This window comes from Lutra lutra, chromosome 11, assembly GCF_902655055.1.
Source record: "Lutra lutra chromosome 11, mLutLut1.2, whole genome shotgun sequence".
Lineage (NCBI taxonomy): Eukaryota > Metazoa > Chordata > Mammalia > Carnivora > Mustelidae > Lutra > Lutra lutra.
This window is the reverse complement of record NC_062288.1, coordinates 70,188,610-70,208,934: the sequence shown is the minus strand read 5'-3', so window position 1 is coordinate 70,208,934 and position 20,325 is coordinate 70,188,610. Positions and strand designations below refer to the sequence as shown.

Sequence of the window (20,325 nt, the reverse complement as noted above, 5' to 3'; positions counted from 1 at the left end):
CACAAGTAGGCAGAGAGACAGGCAGAGAGAGAGGCGGGGAAGGAGGCTCCCTGCTGAGCAGAGAGCCTGATGGATGCAGGGCTGATCCCAGAACCCTGAGATCATGACCTGAGCTGAAGGCAAAGGCTTAACCCGCTGAGCCACCCAGGTGCCCCTGACATAACATCTTTTGATTGATACTGAAATAACGAGAATCAACTTGGTGTGAGTGTCTCATTGTTTTATTATTTTTCTTAAAGGATTAGTACCCCTTGAATTATGAACTTTCTTACACATCTCTATCAAATCCCTTTACTGACAGAAGAGCTGACAAAATATTCATCCTTCACTTATAATTGAAGGCAGAGTGATGCTCTCTATTAATATTCTTGTCCACAACTCTTTTTGTCTCATATTTACTAATTTTTTAAAAGTGTTGTCTCCTATGTTACTTCCTTGCTGGAACATAGTAACCGAAACTTCTTTGTTATACCTCGGCAGAGATCACATGAAGAAAGCTGCAGACATAATTATTTTTGTTTTAGTCCAAAAAATATTTTATCAAGGGTCGCGCAATAATACTGGCATTTTTCAATATTGAAACATGGCTTTTACTGTTCTGGTTGTTCTCTTTTTTATATCTAATTTTTAAACCATAGTATTTATTTAGAGCGAGTGAGTTCATACCTAAAGAAAAATCTCAAATTCAGCCAAGATGGAGAACATAAAATTCAGCAAGACTGAAGTGGCAGATGTCACATTTGCATCTCCTTTAATGTTTATGTATTTTCCTACGGGCATTTTTGGGTACTGTATAAATAAACTGTTTAGATGTTAATGTTGGGAGGAGGAGGGGTAAGGAAGTGGGACATTAAGTAGCCATGAAATCCTAGGCTTCTTGGATGAGTTCATTATAATTCCACATTACTGTACTATATTAATACTTTTTGTCACTCTCTTGTTACCTTTTAAAAGCCAACCTGTTGGGTATGTTTAATTCAAAAGAGACCTTTAAGAAAGGAGCTTATGTAAATATTGGTTTTTCTTTTCATAAATTTAAAGGAGGATATAAAATGTCCTTGGAATCTACCACAGATTGGGAAATCAGCTGCCACTACTAAGTATTACAGGAGTGCATGTGGATGGCATGAGATGGGGGGTGGGTGTCGTGTGTGGTTGTTTCTGAGGTCAGTAGAGTCAACAGAATTAGCTATAGAAATAGGAATTTGACTTCTTTTTCCTGTTTCACTTTTGATCTTTATCTTTTTATTCAAGAACTATTTATTGAATTCCAGTTATGTGGCAGGCACTCTGCTAGGTGCTAGAGTAGAGTGAACAGGACCCCATCTTTGCCCTTTTAAAGTGTATAGCCATCTTTCACCTCTTTATTGTTTTTCCTAGCTTTGGAATACCAGAGGGTGGGAAGAGAGAAAGTTATCATGAATTAGAGGCAACGGAGAAAAGTGGAGATTTAGGAACTTCCTTAAAAATCCTGAAATCCCAATTTAGACGTCAACTATCTCTTGTAGCTGGTCAGGCCATGCTTCTCAGGTTGTTGGTGGTCATCACTAAGATCCTAGGCAGAGTCTTAAATAAATCAAGCTTTTACCTGGCCTGCCCTACATCCTTTTTCTTGCTTACTCTGGACCCAATGACCCCTGCTACCATGTAGCTTTCTGTTTAGCTTATTGTTTCCCCCAAGTACTTGAAACTGAGATATCACCAGTGAGTTAAACTTTTCCAGAAGATAAGGTCTTTTTTTAAAAGATTTTTAAAAATTTTGTATGAGAGAGATCAAGAGAGATAGAGAGAGCCTGAGCAGGGGGTAAGGGCAGAGGCAGAGGGAGAAGCAGACTCCCTGCTGAGCAGGGAGCCGGATGTGGGACTCCATCCCAGGACTCTGGGATCGTAACCTGAGTGGAAGGCAGACGCTTAACAGACTGAGCCACCTAGGCACCCTCCAGGAGATAAAATCTTTAAATGTCATATATGATGGCCATATTATTAATCAAGACATGTGGCTTTACCAATACAGGTGTATACAAAGGGATCATACAATCTAAGAATCTTAAATTATTTTGTTATTTATTTAACAAAGACTTTATTCAGCACTTACTCTGTGCCAGCCTCCATTCTAAGCTCATTTCATCCTATAGCAGCCTTCCAAGGTGGATCATTATTATTATCTCTATTTTATTGATAAAGAAACTGAAGCACCATGGGGTTAAATAGACTGGCTCACATTCCCGTGACATGGGATTCAGACCTGGGATTCAGACTCAGGCCTCCTGGCTCCAAATCTGTGCTCTTAACATTAACTACATGAGATCCTGTGCAGGCTGTCCACATGTCAGTGGCCCAGTAGAAATCCCAAGGAAAGGCCTGGGCCAAAAACCGATCAGAACTCACATGCATGCGGATGGTGGTTGAAGTTGTGACAGTAGATTAAGTCCCTTCAGGAAGTGCAGATGGAATGATGAGATTAGCTTCTCAAGGTTGGGGCCCTGGGATCCAGCAACATTTGACTCCTGAAAAGAATGATCAGAGGGACGCCTGGGTGGCTCAGTGGGTTAAAGCCTCTGCCTTCTGCTCAGGTCATGATCCCAGCGTCCTGGGATCGAGCCCTGCATTGGGCTCTTTGCTCTGCGGAGAGCCTGCTTCCTGCTCTCTCTGCCTGCCTCCCTGCCTGCTTGTGATCTCTCTCTCTGTCAAATAAGTAAATAAAATCTTTAAAAAAAAAAAAAAAAGAACGGTCAGAAATATAGAGTGAAAAGATTCGGAATGATGATACCTTGGAAACCAAAGGAAGACTACAAGAGTTTAACTTTGTGACGTGCATCACATTGAAAGAATGCAAACTGGAAAAAGCCACTGTATCTGGCAAATAATAGGTCGTTGCTGCCCTTTGGTACAGTTGAGTGTTTAGGGTGAAGAAGATAGAATGAGCTCCCAGAAAGACACATTTTAAGGCAACTGCATGCATAGACTTTTTCATTTAAGCACAGTTAGTTATTACTCATTTTGGAAACAGAAGATTTCAATCTTTTTTTTTTTTTTCTCTATAAACTTGTTCTTTTGACCACAACTCGGCTTGGTTTCATATATTTTACCTTGTAGGCACTTACATATTTATTTCTTCAATAAAAGAATATCAAAAATTTATAAGCCCCAGGAAAACAATAATTTAAATTTCCTTAGGTGGTACATGGCCATCAGAATTAGCCACTAATCCCTAAGCAGGATTATCTTCAGGAAGATTCATCATACCAAAAATACCAGCTGTGAATCATAATTCAGAACAGCCGTAATTATATGATGACATTATGCATTTATAGTTGAATGCATGCTAAAGTGAGAGATTTGAATATTTCCCTTCAGTGCAATATTTGAGCCAAGTAATGGCAACAATATTAATTTATGATATTTTCTGATGTCACTAAAACTTGATTTATGTGCTTTATTGTGCTTTACTACCATAGTTAAAGTCTTATACATCTTTGTTACGTGTCATTCTTAAAGAATATGTCCTAAAATGCGGGAGCAGTCATACATCCTTGGGAAAAAAAAGTTTCAGATAAAAGCGTACTGCAGGGGATGCCTGGGTGATGCAGTTGGTTAAGTGTCCACTTCTTGGTTTTGGCTCAGGTCATGATCTCAGGATCCTGATATTGAGCCCCACCTTGGGCTTGGCACTCAGTGCAGAGTCTGCTTAAGTTTCTTTCTCCCTCTCCTCTGCCCCTCCCCACTGGGCTCACATGCAGGTGCTCGCTCTTGCTCTCTCTCACTGAAATTAAAAAAAAAAAAAAGTATTTCAGGATATATAATCAGATATTAAATAAATTTGTTAAACTCTTTGCTATAATTGTTAGGTTCGATATTTAATTAAACTTGGGGGAGAAAAATCTCCTAAACTCTTGGATTGCTTTAGTAATTATGAAAACTAAGGTTATTTGAATTATTTTCAATGTTACTATTATTAATACTCTGGGTATACTGATGTTTCCCAACTTGTAAAATGTTGGTCACTGTGGTAACTCCCAAAACTATGGAAGTAATTTAGTTATTTGATAGAAATATCAAATCCTTTATATGTAAATCATTTTAGGAAATTTAGTTTAAAATTCTCATACGTGGAAATAACATCTTCTATGGCCATGCCTTCAACAAGATGGGCCTGGTCATAAAGGACAGGGCTGATGTGCTGCTGATATGTCGCATGGTAGCCAATAACCTATGTGGAGAAATGGAAAAATCCCCTTTAGGTAAAATTTGCACATGATTAAGGAGGGGCGAGCAGAGATATTGGTATTACTTCCTTACTTCCAAATTTTTGTGAACTTTTGATTATTAGTTTAGCAATTATTAATTTTTGTGTTGCCCTTATTTTATCATTACTATGTTAATACTTTATTATATAGGCCAATTCGTAAATAGGGAATACAAAGAGGAGAGCCCACTGATCTAAATTTACATGAATTTCCTTAAATTGGGTTATCCACACTTGATGCTAAATATAATGTTATACTATGTGGGTAACACCTACCTACTAATGAGTGTTATCAAGAATAGCATCTTAATGTGTCTTCCTTAAAGTGCCATGAGTGCAATATTTATGTTAATCATAAAGGTTAATAGATTTACTTATGTTTGTAGAAGTATATTCTGGTTTTATTAAAATAGCTGTTTTGAAATTTTTTTATGATTCTCCTAGTGGAACACTTTATTACATGTTTTCATTCCAGTTATAATTTGAGTAATTTACTCTTAAATAAGTTCTGAAACTTCAGATTTGAGCTTTTATAAGTTTTCTGAAATTAAAATGAAGCATGTGTTCTGAATTAATGGTTGGAACAGATGTAGTGCCTCATATATAAAAACATAATGACAAAAGGAGATCAAGGTTATCTTCATGTTACTAACACAGACTGTCCTATTCTGTGTCTTGTGGTTATCAGAGTTTGGAACAGAAGTTGGATTCAAAAAGAAATGATGCCTGTTTCCCAAATATTTTAGGTCAGAGATGAAAAAGAAAAAAAAAAATACCTGAATTTCCAAGGTTTAAAATATATTTCTATTACCTTCTTTTTTATATTAGATCCAAGAGTAAACCTGAATTTCAGTTAATGAGTTATCATGCCCAAGTTTGACCTTAGCTATTACTTATGCTGAGAAGCTTCCCAATATCTTGTTCCCCTGATTTCTTAATTTGTTCTCTTTATTCTCTTTTAATAGATTGATCTATGAGAATGATCTCCTTTGATTTTAAACTGTGTTCCATTTCCACTTATTTTGGATAAAAAATTGGTTCTATAGAGGCATCAAAAGTAGTACCCTTCTCCATACATACTCAACTTAAAAACCATTATACCCTTTTACTGTTCATTAAAGTTCCTTTGTATTTCTGTAGCAAAAAGCAGTTGTGTGCCAAGGTTCTCACATTACTGATCAAACCCGAACTCCGCTTCACCTCTTTCCATTTTCGTTTGATGCTGGTGCCTGAGTCATTGTGCCTGCTCAGTACACCCTATTCAGGATTATAGTTGAGTTGAGTGGGCTTGCTAAACTACCTTCGGGTCTGTGAATGTACCCTTTCACTTCAACCAGCGGATGGCTTCAGCACGTTGGGAAGAGGGTAATTTTCACTCCCTTTCCTTTCTCCCTCCCTTTTAGTGGTAGTGGTTTATGAGGGTAGAACCCTCAAGAAGTAAACCAGGTGGGGCTGTACATTCTCTCTGTTTTCTTTTGCTCTTTCAGTTTCTTTTCCCTTTATCTCTTGCTCTTCTTTTCATTTTTGCCACCCAGGGATTCCAAATAATTACACTTAGTTTTTATGAAGATAGGAATCTTTGGACCCTCATTTCCTTTCTTTGTTCTGTAAATTCTGTTACATTTTCTTGAACGGACACAGGCTCTGCTCTTGATTTAGGATATAGTGCTATACTCCCACTGATGATGAGAAAATATTTTGGTTTCAAATTAGGGTTCTTCATTGCAACATGTGCTAGCTGTGGTGTGGTTGATGCTTTACCTGTTTTACTAGTATTCTCTAAAGATTTATTTATTTGGGAGACAGAGAGTGCATGTGCATGAGTGGGGGGAGGGGCAGAGGGAGAGGAAGGGAGAGAATCTCAAGCAGACTCCCTGCTGAGGGTCAGAGTGCAGGCAAGGGGGAGTGATCCTAGGACCCTGAGATCACCACCAGAGCTGAAATCAAGAGCCGGATGTTTAACCGACTGAGCTGCCCAGGCACCCCAATGCTTTACCAGTATTTTAGCAATCTCATACTTACCTTTGGGAGAGTTTTCTGTGATGGATAGCTGTTTTCGGCACAGATATTATGTAGGGTACATCAACACATCTTTTTTATTTCTTAAAATCATTGCATTTTTAAACCTGTCTCTGGAATTAGACATGTAAACTTAACACCTCTGTATCATTTTCTGTATTTTCTGCAAATCATTAGTCTCCTTTTTATCCCCCCCGTAGCTTATACATGGTTATAATTACCTTAAGTTTAGCGAAGTTTACGTTCTGTCTGCTGTTGAAAAAAGGCCAAGAGTCTATCATGTAATCTCAATAACATGAGAGAACCCAAAAGTAAATACTTGAATAATAATCACATGCTTTGAAGACAGCTGAATTTATTTATATTGTAAATGTTTCCTCACAGTCTAGTCTGTTACTTTCCCATGTAATAAAGGCTCTGAAATTAAAATGACCCCTTTTCACAAAATAGGGCTGTGGCATTCATTTACATACAAAGCTTGCCTCAGTTTGATATTACCTCCTCCTGAAATAGAAAGGTGATATCCTAGTAATGCATCTGAAGTGGGCTTTAAAAACCATCTAAGACACTCTTGAGAAATTAATGACTTCTTGCTTTGGGCCTCAGTTAGATATTGGTGATGCTCCTGCACTATTCTTACTTTTCCTCTGTTTCCTTCTCCTCGGACATTGTATATATTTTATATCGTTACATTCAGAGATCTTTTAGAAACCGCCACGTCAGAAAGAGTATGTGTTTACAGCCGCCTTGAAAACCTTTAGACCTTTACAAATTTGAACACATAATTCTCAAGATGGATGCTGCACAGAAGATATGGTAGTTTAAGGTCATCTTGGCCTCTTAAATATATAAGCACCCAGCAGCTTAATGAGGAAAATCCGCTTACAACAGAACAGCGTGGTGACGACAAAATGTTAATTAAATTTTTCCTTGTAAAAAATTTCATTTTCAGTCTCAGTGAGCTTATCCCACTGTGTGGCTGGCTAAGAGGGAGCGGTCTGAGGGTTCTCAGCAGTTCTGACTGCTTATTATTGGTCCTTGACATTTTGCATATTTATTCTGTTGTGAAACACTGTATCACTTGAAAACATAAGTAAACAAAAACGTTTCATTTTAAGCACAAGACTCCTATACAGTGATCTTCTGTAGCATTAGGGAGAACTTTATCATCTTAATGGATGCAGTAGGAATGTAAGTGACACTGATTTTGAAACATGTTAAGGCCCATGTTTATCTACCCAGAACCTCAAAAAGTGTAAAGTTATCTAGTTTGCAAAATACCCTTGTACGTGGGTACATTACCCTTAAAAATACGCTTTTGCATGATAGAAGTAAGCAGCTTTTTAATTAAGTAGCAGTATTAATGAAATGTTTTAACTGTAACATCGATAAAATTCCAGATTGCTTCTATAAGTACTGATGGCTTTATTAATCCTTTATTTTTCACTCACTGGACATTTTTTGGCTAATCATCTAATTTCTGAATGAGCAAAGTGCTATGAAGAGAAAGGAATAGGTGAATGAAGATCCTGCCCTAGAGGATCCTGATGCTTATAATCTAGTTAAGTGTCTAGAGATAAATTCTGAAGTGTCAAAAAGCCAAATTTATAATATCATATAAATACATTAAAGAACACTAAGGGATTTATTGAATCAGAATATTAAAACTAAAGGGACCTCAGCAATCTTCAAGTACAAACACTTTATTTTAGAAATGAGGAAGCTGAGGCCACCAAAAGGAAAGTGACTTACTTACCTGGGGCTCACCAGCTGTCCTTGGTAGGGCTGGGACCAGAGTTTAATTTACAGTGTTTTCTCACTGTCATGAAGGGGCCTTGTTTTTGCAGAAGAAAGCTTCTGGGAAATGCAAATCTTGAGCTTATAGGAAATGTCTAATTGAATTCACAGCAGTGAATTCAATCTAGCCATTTGGGTTTCTTGTTTCAGCTCTAAGGCTTTTCTAGTTTTAAAATTCCCTATTTTTTTTTTTAAATTTAGATTAGTATGAAAGAGGGAATAGTATGAGTAAATAATAATGAGACATGGTAATAACAATAAGGACTTAAAAGTTATAGAACTTCCTATGAGCTGGCTCATAGCACTGTACATTCATTAGTTCATCTCATCTTCACAATAACTGTTTAAGATAACTGCTGCTATCATTCCCATTTTACAGATGGGGACACTGAGGCCCAGAGAAGTAAACATGTTTCAGTATCAAACATGGAATATAAAAAAAGATCAGAATGGAAATGTTAGAAAGAGAATGTATATACAGAATGACCTGCCTAGTCAATGTCAGTGACTCTCTTTAGGATTGGAGGTATTATGTTGGTTATTAGAGAGAGTTAAGAAGGGCTTCTCATTGAGAAATTTTTTTGGAAAACAACAACAATACCAACAACACGTGGTAATTGCCTTACTGGTATGCAACTTGGTTGCATCCAGTAGTTTCTGTAGCTTCCCCCTAAGTAATAGAGGGAATAATCAGTAATTTGAAAAAGTGTCCAGCCATTGCTTGTGCCCATAATGTCTCAAAGATATTAATTGTTAACATTTAACTATGTCAGCATGTATGTGGCTGAGGCAGGAAATATGGCTGCGTAAGCGTGAGCCCATGTGTGTTTGGCCCTTTGCACTTGCAGATGCAGCCAGTGTTTATTGCCATGTCCTTTGGGTCAAGGTCTCATTCTAACTAAGCAACCCTATATCTGAAAGTGTTTATAACTAACTACTGATTCATGTTGCTCTATATTTTTGTTCAGAGTTGTGTTGTCTTCTGTTTCTTTCGCGCTCTTGGAAATTTTGTTGAGCTTTTTTACTTTAGTTTACTGAACGCCACTTGTTTATGTGGGAAGGTGTGTAACTGATTATGCCTTCTTATTCCTGTCCTTGTCTTTACATTTTAGGCATCTTTCAGAGTTCTTTGTCAAACAGAATGAGGTAGTGGTAGTAGTTTAAGTAAAAGTACCCATTTCTGTAGGCTTGGGGAAGCTGATGCCTTTTTGATACAGACCTTTATTTGATCTGCTCAAAGGATTATTGGATTCCTTAATGTTCTCTGGTTTTATTTAACATCTTATTATTGATTAATAAAATGGTTTAAAAAATAGTATAACTGTCCAGGGTATGTAATGGAAATACAGTTTAGTTATATGTGTAGTTTTCCTCTGTGTAGTTCAATTAAGTTTAATTAACAATCTGTATGTTATGTTTTCATTCAACAATATTTTCTTCCCACTAAGCATTAGGTACTGTTGTAGGTGCCGAGGTGTGTGTCTGCTCCTATGGTGGTTAGCCTGTTATTCTAGGTTAGACATTGAAGTAGATAAGTTTCTCATAGGATCAGATTTAAATGTTTGCAGCTAAGGTACACAGCAGATATGTAGTGTCAAACAGCCTAAATTTATTCTAGCTGTTCTTCAGAAATTATTAGACATAAAAAAACCAAGAATAATAAGTCTTGGTACAAAGTCTGCAGTGTTGCTGTTCTATAATACACAATTTTGTCTATAGCTCTTTCCTTTCCTTCTCTCCCTCCCACCTCCCTTCTTTTCTTCCTTTATAGAACCAATAGAAAAAATTTAAAATTAGATGTATAAATAAACTATTTTCCTATTCAAGAGAGTGAAAAACACACTGTTATTTGGGACATTTTGTGATATCTAGAGAACATACTGATAAACTCTAAAAAATCTGCAAAGTATATTTAAAATTTAGAACAATGTTGTTATTAGTTTAATATCAAAACAAATTGGAGAGCTTGCTAATCAGTTATATAGAAATTGATATACTCATAAAATTTATGTCTATCTTCATACCACCTTTCTTGATGTTGTCATTGGGATGATCACTCTTCCCTCTCTGCCTCAAAATTTTCCCAGTTTTAGCATGAAAACCCCTTGGTCCTGAGCTGACCAACTGGATGGTTGGTCATTCTTAATTGTATCTAAGTTTGAAGATTTAGTTTTCTTAGTTTCATGAATGAAGTGTTTAATGGGCAAAATACATTCAGCTAAATGGTGCATATTTATTTAACTGTATAGTAAATGCATAAGTATACGTTAAACGCACATTTATTTCCAGTGATAGAAAGGTGAGGTAATGGGGCACCTGGGTGGCTCAGTGGGTTAAAGCCTCTGCCTTTGGTTCAGGTCATGATCCCAGGGTCCTGGGATCGAGCCTCACATCGGGCTCTATGCTCAGCAGGGAGCCTGCTTCCACCCTTTCTCTGCCTGCCTCTCTGCCTGCTTCTGATCTCTGTCTGTCAAATAAATAAATAAAATCTTTTAAAAAAATAGAAAAAAGAAAGGTGAGGGAATAAGTAGGTGGGTGGATAGATAGATAAATATATAAGAAAATGACTATGTCATCAGGATCACCTGTTAAAATCCTAACTACCTCTTAAGTCCCAACATAGTTGTCATGTTTTTTGTCATGATTTCTCCTGCAGAATTAATCACTCTCCCCTATAGCTACAAAATTCTGTTATGCATCTATTATTGATTTAACATAGTTATATTATAGTTGCTTGTATACATGTCTGTCTTTTCCACTAGACTATGAATCGGTTTTTTTTTTTTTTTTGAAGATTTATTTATTTATTTAGTTGAGAAAGAAAGAGAACACAAGCAAGAGAGTGTGAGAGAGAATGAGCAGTGGGAAGGGGCAGAGGGAGAAGCAGACTCCCTGCTGGGCAGGGAGCTGGACTCCGGGCTGGATCCCAGGACCCCAGGATCATGACCTGTGCAGAAGGCAGACACTTGACCAACTGAGTCACCCAGGTGCCCCTAGACTATGAATTCTTTGCAGAGCCTTGATATATTGCTTCACTTCAACTCTTGCATACAACTCCGGGTGGAGGGAGGACTCAATATGTGCTGCAACATTCATTCCCCTTCCCCAGTTTGGTAACTATTATTTTTTACCATCTTTATTGAGATATAATTTACCTACAATAACATTCACCAAATTGTAAATGTATAGTTCAGTAAGTCATAACAAAATCAAGACAGAGAACATTTCAGTCCCCTCGATCCCCTTGTGCCCCTTTGCAGTTACTTTCTCCTTGCCACTCTGGCCCCTCCCAGCCACCGACAGACCTTATGTTGCTACAGTGTTGCCTTTTTCAGCATTGCATGTGAATTTCATATATCTAGCTTCTTTGACTTAACATAGTACTTTTTGAGATTTATCCATGTTTTTGCATGTGTCAGTCATTTGTTTCATTTTATTGCTGAGTAGTATTCCATTATATGAATAATACCATAATTTGTTTATCCATTAACCCGTTGATGGGCGTTTAGTTATTTCCATTTTGGGGCTATTATAAATAACACTACTGTGAATACTGACATATACATTTTTATTTTTATTTTGTTTTATTACTTTTTAAATTAACATATAATATATTATTTGTTTCAGGGGTACAGGTCTGTGATTCATCAGTTTTACACAATTCACAGCACTCACCATAGCACATACCCTCCCCAATGCCCATCACCCAGCCGCCCCATTCCTCCCAGCCCCTTCCCATTCAGCAACCCTCAATTTGTTTCCTGAGACTAAAAGTCTCTTATGTTTGTCTCCCTTTCTGGTTTCATCTTCTTTTACTTTTCCCTCCCTTCCCATATGATCCTCTGTCTTATTTCTCAAATTCCTCATATCAGTGAGATCATATGATACTTGTCTTTCCCTGATTGACTTCTCTTAGTATAATACCTTCTAGGTCCATCCACGATTTTGCAAATGGCAAGATTCCATTTTTTGATGACTGCATAGTATTCCATTATATATATATACCACATCTTCTTTATCCATCCATCTGTTGATGGATATCTAGGTTCTTTCCATAGTTTGGCTATTGTGGACATTGCTGCTATAAATATTCAGATGTGCATGCCCTTTCAGATCACTACATTTATATCTTTAGGTAAACACCCAGTAGTGCCATTGCTGGGTTATAGGGTAGCTTTATTTTCAACTTTTGGAGGAACCTCCATACTGTTTTCCAGAGTGGCTGCACCAGCTTGCATTCCCACCAACAATATAGGAGGGTTCCCCTTTCTCTGCATCCTTGCCAACTAATTGTTTATTTTATGGTTTACACATGTGGTGTTCTATCTAAGAAATATTTTCCTAACATAATGTGACAAAGAATTTCTCTTTTATTTTCTTCTTAAAGTTTTATAATTTTAGGTTTTATATTTAGGTCTATGATCCATTTTGAGTTAATTTACCTTGGCAACTCTGTAAAAAATGATAATAAATGGACCATATAAATATGAATCTATTTTTAGACTATTTTGTTCCATTAACCTTTGTGTTTATCTTCATGCCACTAGCAGTATCTTTATTAAAATAACTTTATAGGTTTGTTTTTTTTTAAAGATTTTATTTATATGAGAGAGAGAGAGAGAGAGAAAGCAAGAGAAGTGGAGGGTTGGAGGGAAAAGCAGACTCCCTGCTAAGCAGGGAGCCCGATGTGGGACTCAATACCAGGACTCCAGATCATGACCTGAGCCAAACACAGTGGCTTAACCAACTGAGCCACCCAGGAGCCCCTAAAATAGCTTTATAGTAAGTCATAAAATCAGGTAGTGTTAGGTTGGTCAACTTTGTCTTTTTCAAAAATATTTGGTCTATTTCAAGTCTTTTGCACATTTGTTAATATCAGGTTGTTAATTTCTACTAGCATTTTTATTCTGGCATTTTTTATTCTTTTGTATTGATCACATTTCCATCTAGGGTCATTTTTCTATCTGCTTGAAGAATTTCTTTAAACATTTCTTCTAGTGCAGACCTGGTGATGAAAAGGAAGTTACAAGAAAAAAATTAACATCAATGTTATTCATAAACACAGGTGTAAAAATGCTTAACAGAATATTAGAAAATCAAATCCATGAATATATAAAAAGGATAATATATTGTGACTGGGTAGGGTTTATTCCAGGAATGAAAGATTGGTTTAACATGAAACAACATAATGTAATCTACCAAATTAATAGACTAAGAAAGAGGAAACATGATCACTGCAAAAGATGCAGATAAAGCACTTGACAAAATTCATCACCTATTCATGACTTAAGAAAAGAAAAGAAAAAAAAAAAACTGTCAACAAACTGAATGGAAGGGAAATCCTGCGACCTGGCTTGCCAAGAGAACTTATGGAAAAAAATCTATAAGGAATGTCATACTTTATGCAAAAGATTGACTACTTCCCTTTTAAGATTAGGGAAAGGAGGCTGGGTGATGGACATTTGGGAAGGTATGTGCTATGGTGAGGGCTGCGAATTGTGTAAGGCTGATGACTCTCAGACCTGTACCCCTGAAACAAATAATACATTATATGTTAATAAAAAATTATATATATTAAAAAAAAGATTAGGGAAAGGATGTCCACACTCTTCTGTTCAACATTGTTCTGTTCAGCACTGCCCTGGAGGTCCTGGCCAGGGCCAAATCTTTTTTTTTTAATTTTCTTAAGATTTTATTTATTTATTTATTTGAGGGAGAGAGAACATGCACAAGAGTGGGAAGAAGCGAGAGAGGGACAGTTATACTCCACACTTAAGCACAGAGCCCTCTGCAGGCTCAAACCCAGGACCCTGAGATCATGACCTGAGCCAAAATCAAGAGTCGGACACTTAACTGACTAAGTCATCCAGGTGCCCCTCGTCAGGGCCAAATTGAAAAATAAATTCTAGGGTAAACATATCTTAATTCATTCTTTTATTGTGTGTGTGTGTGTGTGTGTAATTTTTTAAAAACAATTATTGGGGAGCCAGGGTTCTGGGATCGAGCCCCAAATCGGGCTCTCTGCTCAGCAGGGAGCCTGCTTCCTCCTCTCTCTCTGCCTGCCTCTCTGCCTACTCTTTCTCTGTCAAATAAATAAAATCTTTAAAAAACAATTATTTATTGAGAACTCTGTTAAGTTTTAAAGTTATACTCTCTTGGTAAATATACTGTTAATTTCCCTCTATATCCTCCTGGGGAACATAAACCTTGCTGTTGACTGCAACATTTCTTACTTTTACATGTACTCACTAGATAATTTATGGGAAATCCAATGAAATGGATTGGATATATTATAGGAATTAATATATAAAACAATGGACTAGTTACATTATGTAGACTACATGGTTGCTCCTTACAATAGAGGAAAAATGTGAGTGTTATAACTATAGACATACTTCTTTGTGTAGTATGAAAAAACATTGCTCTCTTAATCACTTTTGTAATATAATACAAACTACTGTATCAAGATTGAACAACTTTCCATTTATAAAAAATAGTTGTAGTATGGCAACAAAATAATTTGTGTATATCAAAATAACATCTTACAGATGTCATCAAAGCATATTGGAGCTATCTAGAGAGAAATGTAATTTAATTTTGTTTCAGGTGGATTGTTAATAATTAATAATTAGTGCATTCTTTTCCTGTTTAAATACTACCCATGTATTAGAGACCAGCTCAAATTTCAGCTCCTTGAAGTTCTTCCTAATCAACCTCATTGGAAATTACTTCTGCCTCCTCTAAATTTCCTTCAGAGCTGTAATCTCTACCACTTAATGTGTCAGATTTTACATTGTATTGTAATTTAGCTTTTATTGTCATATATGTAATAATTTTAATTTAATAGACTATTTTTTAGAGGAGTTTTAGATTTATGCAAAAATGAACAGAAAATACAAAGTTCCCCTATCGTGAACATCTTCTGAACATGGTACATTTGTTACAATTGACAAGTGAATATTGATATATTATTATTAACTAAAGTTACATTTGATTTACTCTTTGTGTTGTACATTCTTTGGGTTGTGCCAAATGTATAATGACATGTATCCACAGTAACAGTATTATACAGAAACATTTCATTGCCCTAAAAAATGCCCTCTGCTCTGCCTGTTCATCCCTCCCTTTTTCTCCCTTGATCCCAACCTTTGGAAACCACTGATATTTTTATTACATCCATGGCTTGCTTTTTTCAGGATATGATAATATATTTGGACTCCTACAGTATGTAACCTTTTCAGGTGCATATGTATGCCTTGTTTCACCATGTAATACGTATTTAACATGCTTCCATGTCTTTCTATGAGTTGATAGCTCATTTCTTCTTAGCACTTATGATTACATTGTCTGGGTATACCACAGTTGAAATATCCATTTACCCACTGAAGTATGTCTTGGTTTCTTCCAAGTTTTGGCAAACAAAACTGCTCTGTGAGCAGAACTTCTATATACATCCATGTACAGGTTTTTGTGTGGACCTGTTTTTAGCTATTTTTGGGTAAATACCAAGGAGTTTGATCGCTGGATTTTATGGTAAGGGTATGTGTAGTTTTGTAAGAAACTGCCAAGCAGTTTCTTCCAGTGTAGCTGTACCATTTTTTATTTCCACCAGCAATGGATGAGAGTTCCTGTGGCTGCCCATCCTTGTTAGCATTTCGTATTCAGTTTTTGGGATTTTAGCCATTCTGATAAGTGTGTAATGATAGGTCATTGTTTTAACTTGCAGTTCCCTAATGACATATGTTAAGCCTCTTTTCATATGCTCATTTGCATATGTATATATATATTTAAATATATATATATATATTTAAAGATTTTATTTATTTATTTGACAGAGATCACAGGTAGGCAGAGTGGCAGGCAGAGGGAGGGGAGAAGCAGGCTCTTCGCTGAGCAGGGAGCCCGATGCGGGACTCAGTTCCAGGACCCTGGGATCATGACCTGAGCTGAAGGCAGACGCCTAACCAACTGAGCCACCCTAGCACCCCTGCAATCCTTATTTCTTTTAGCGACGTGTCTGTTCAGATCTCTTACCCACTTTTTAATCTGTTCTTGCTCTTATTACTGAGTTTTGTGGGGTTTTTTAGGATATATTCTGGATATAAGTCATTTATCAGAAACATGTTTTGCAAATATTGTCTCACAGTCTGGATTGGCTGCATTTTATTAACAATGTAGTTTTTTTTTTTTTTTAATAATTTTAATGAAATCCAAGTCATCCATTTTTTTCCTTTCATGGATTATACTTCTGGTGTTATATCTAAAAAGTCCCCCGACCTGCCTCCTTAGCACATGAGGCAGCACATCAGTCTTCTAAAAAGTCCTCACCAGGGCACTTGGGTGGCTCAGTTGATTAAGCAACTGCCTTCAGCTCAGGTCATGATCCTGGAGTCCCAGGATCCAGTCCCACATCAGGCTCCCTGCTCGGCAGGGAGTTTGCTTCTCCCTCTGACCCTCTCCCTTCTTATGCTCTCTTTCTCTCTCATTCTCTCTCTCTCTCAAATAAATAAATAAAAAAATCTTAAAAAAAAAAGAATCTTAAAAAAAAAAAAAAAGAAAAATTCCTTACCAAACCCAGAGTCACCTAGCTCTTCCAGACTTGTATAGTTTTGTGTCTTATGCTTAGATCTCTGATCTATTTTGAATTAATTGTCATGAAAGGTCTGTGTCTAGATTCGTTTTTTTGCAGGTGGTTGTCCAGTTGTTTGAGTACCATTTGCTAAAAAGACTATCCTTTCTCCATCGAATCTCCTTTGCTCATTTGTCACAGATCAGTTAACTATATCTGTATGAATCTCTCTCTGGGCTCTTTATTCTGTTCCACTGATCTATTTGTGTGTTCTTTTGCCGATACCACATTGTCTTGATTCCAGTAGCTTTCTAATAGGTTTTGAAGTCAGGCGGCGTCAATCTTCCGACTTTGTTCTTCTTCAACTTTGTGTTGGCTATTCTGGGTCTTTTGCCTTTCAATAAACTTTAGAAACAGTTTGTTGATATCCATGAAATATCCCTCTGTGGTCTGGATTGGAATTTCATTGAATCTATGTATCAAGTTGGGGAAACTGGTATCTTGACAGTATTCAGCCTTTCTATTCATGGACATGGAATAGATCTCCATTCATTTGGATCTTCTTTGATTTCTTTCCCCTGAGTTTTGCAGTTTTCCTCATATAGATCCTGTGTGTGTTTTGCTAGATTTATACCTCAGTATTTATTTATTTTTTATTTCCCTTCTTCCCTACCCACCCTCCTTTCTGTGTATGCTTGAATTAGCTAGAATTCTCCAGAGAAGTAGAAACCAAGATATGAAGGTATTTTTGCTCCTGGGGGTTTCTGCTTCTAAGCCCTCTCACCTTATAGAGCAAAGAAATGTATTTATTTATTACTTACTTATGTATATACACATAGTTATAAACATTTTACATGTGTGTACATTAAGTTAAACCTAAGGTCATACTGGTGTCTCCTCTTCTAATCTATTAGCATATGGATCATCTTAGTCTCCAGTCCCCTGCTTACCTCTGACCTCCCCCAGCAACACTGAGGGATCTGGCTCCCACCATTCATTACCCATTTACTTAGTTGTTCAGTGTGTACAGTTTTTTTGTTATCTTCATTTTGACACATTTTGTCACATACTCTCTGAAATTCTTTAGCCTTTTTTGTTTGCCCTTCATTTATCCGGTTTACTCCAGGGCCAGCCATTCAAAATACACAAATGGAGAGTAGCCATTTATATAGGAAAATACAGAAAATGTACAAGAAACTGCTTTTCCCCTGGGAAGTACTATAAACCTATAAGGGTGGTTATCTAATTGTGACTAATACAATCAATAGTTTTATTGATTGTTCTCATTTTATTAGGTCAGGAATTCAGCATGAGAGTGATTTTATAAAATCAGAATAGTATCACTGATGACTTTCTTTAACATTCAACTTTTGTTCATTCCATGTGCATTTTTGCTTGATGGTATGGTAAATACAATGGTAAATTTACCATGCAAATCATGATTTACTAATGTAGACTATGTTACTATTCAGCACATACTTGCTAATTTCAGTAGCCTGCCCACACTCCCAGGAGTTTCCCAGGAGTTGCTTTTTTTCTGGGCTTCAGTATCACTGACAGCACTCAATGAGATTTCTTCAGGTGCTGCAAAGCTAAATCTTTAATATGACCTCAAAATTGGCATCTTCTGTGACTTCACCCTGTTTGTTCTGTAGAACTTACAATGGCAGCCACAATGTCCATGTAAAGAAGAGGAAAAGAAGCCAAAATATTTCATGATAACACAACTAATCACACCATCTATCAACATTTATTATCTGACCACATGACCACATGTTTCCACCTGAAGAGAGAAATAAGAATTTACGTAAGGGAAGGGAAAAGCTTTTTAAGTTCACCAATTTTCAATAGATTAATTTTTTTTGTTTTGTTTTGCTTTTTTTTTCTTTTTCTTCCATTTTAGATCATGGGGAAATTAGAGAAGGTGGCTGATTTTTTTTAAAAGTCACTGATTCAACTCTCTAATTTCCTTTCAGTGATTAGATGGGATTTCAGCCCCAAACTCTGCACCTCCTTCTCACTGTCCTTTGGCTCTGGAAGGAAAATCTCCCAGGCAGGATCCAGGCTTCCTTGTGTAGTAGGGAGCTGGAGTGAGCAGGATAATGGCTTCCTGGAAGGAATGGGGAACTTGGGAGAAGCAGCAATTCTGGCCGACTGGCTTTGAGAATTCTGTCACTGTGATTCTGTCACTGTTCCATTACAGTGACTGCTTTTTTGTTCTCTTTTTACACTGCCTATGAAACATGATCTGGAATCTGGCCAGAAACCCCTCTTAGGCTGTCAATATCTTTTTAAAAAGCTGTTCCTCTCTTTGACTAACAATGATTTTCTTAAAAATCAGGAATATCAGGTTCATTTTTTCAGTCATTTCAGAAATGTGTTGCTGGATTGAAACGGCTAAAATTGTAGCTGCTGTGGAAAGTGATGAACCATAAATCGAAATACCCAAATAAATACCTTATTTTCTAAGTGTAACAGTCATTTCATTTTCCTCTAACCTGGTAGGCTCACTTTAATATATGCTTTTAGATTCACGGCAAGAGGGTCATAAGGAGTTTGACCATTATTAGTGGACTCTAGGTATTGATAGGGTAATTCAGTGTATTTAGTTCTCTGCTGAGGCTGGATGAGCTTAACCTTTGGTTCTTAGGATGAAACAAGTCTTTGAAAGGAGTTTATTTCTGCTTGTCCAGAGCTACCTGATAGAGACAAGTAGCTCCATCTCTCTGACTGCTTATGGGTAGTTTGACCTGAATATGTCACTTGACCTCTTTATATTTCAATTTTTTCACCTCTAAAATGGAGAGAGTGCCTCCCCCAGATGACCCCACTTCTCAGAAGAGCACTCTGGAAAGTGTGGAGACATTTTCTGTTCTGATCTCCACCGGCCCCAGGAAGCCATGAGCTCAAACCACCTCTCTCCCTGAGGTAATTCTCTGCTTGACCTTCCTTGAACTATGCCCAGTGGAAGTTGTTAAACTCTCCATTATTGCACCTAGGTAATGCCACTGGTTTATGGAAATTGGATCAATGTCCACAAGTTTTAAATTTGTTGAAAACTCACGTGATAACTGACTATTCTAGAGTGACATCTGATCAACTGTAACTATTTAGAAGAAGAATCATATTTGTTCCCAGTAAATTAAGTCTGTCTGGTTTCTTCAGTCTCTTAAAATAGTGATTTTTCAGAATACTCTTTAATAAAAGCTGTTTACTAGAACTTATTACATGAAATGGTCTTTAAAAATTTTGAGTACAGTTGATACACAATGTTACATTGGTTTCAGTTGTACAACATAGTGTTTCAACTGCTCTATACCTTGAGCTGTGTTCACTATAAGTGGAAACATTTTGAAGATCTCTTTAGACATTCCCCTTGGATACTAAAGAGCAGTAAAGATTAGAGAAAGATATGAGATTATGTAAAGATTATTTAATTTTAATTGATGCACTATATGTCCTAATCTATTAGGGTATAGCTCAGATTTTCTTAAAAGGGAGGTTCAGATTCCAGTGACATTTGGAGAAAATCTTATTTTCTAACTTTGTTTTCACAGTACTACTCACAGAGTTTTTTCCCCTATCCCAAACCCAATCATTTGAGATTGCTGTTATATGTCATTTTTTTTTCTTTTTAAATACATAGACTTTTCCTTACCAACATACTGTGACATTAAGAGAAAATTAAAGGGAA

The 20,325-nt window shown here is 36.7% G+C and overlaps 1 protein-coding gene across 3 annotated transcripts in view; it reads left to right on the top strand.

The window, feature by feature from the left end:
* The window catches only part of IMMP2L (inner mitochondrial membrane peptidase subunit 2), an 876,168-nt gene that overhangs the window by 504,249 nt on the left and 351,594 nt on the right, over window positions 1–20,325 (top strand). The gene's annotated exons all lie outside the window — the stretch shown is intronic.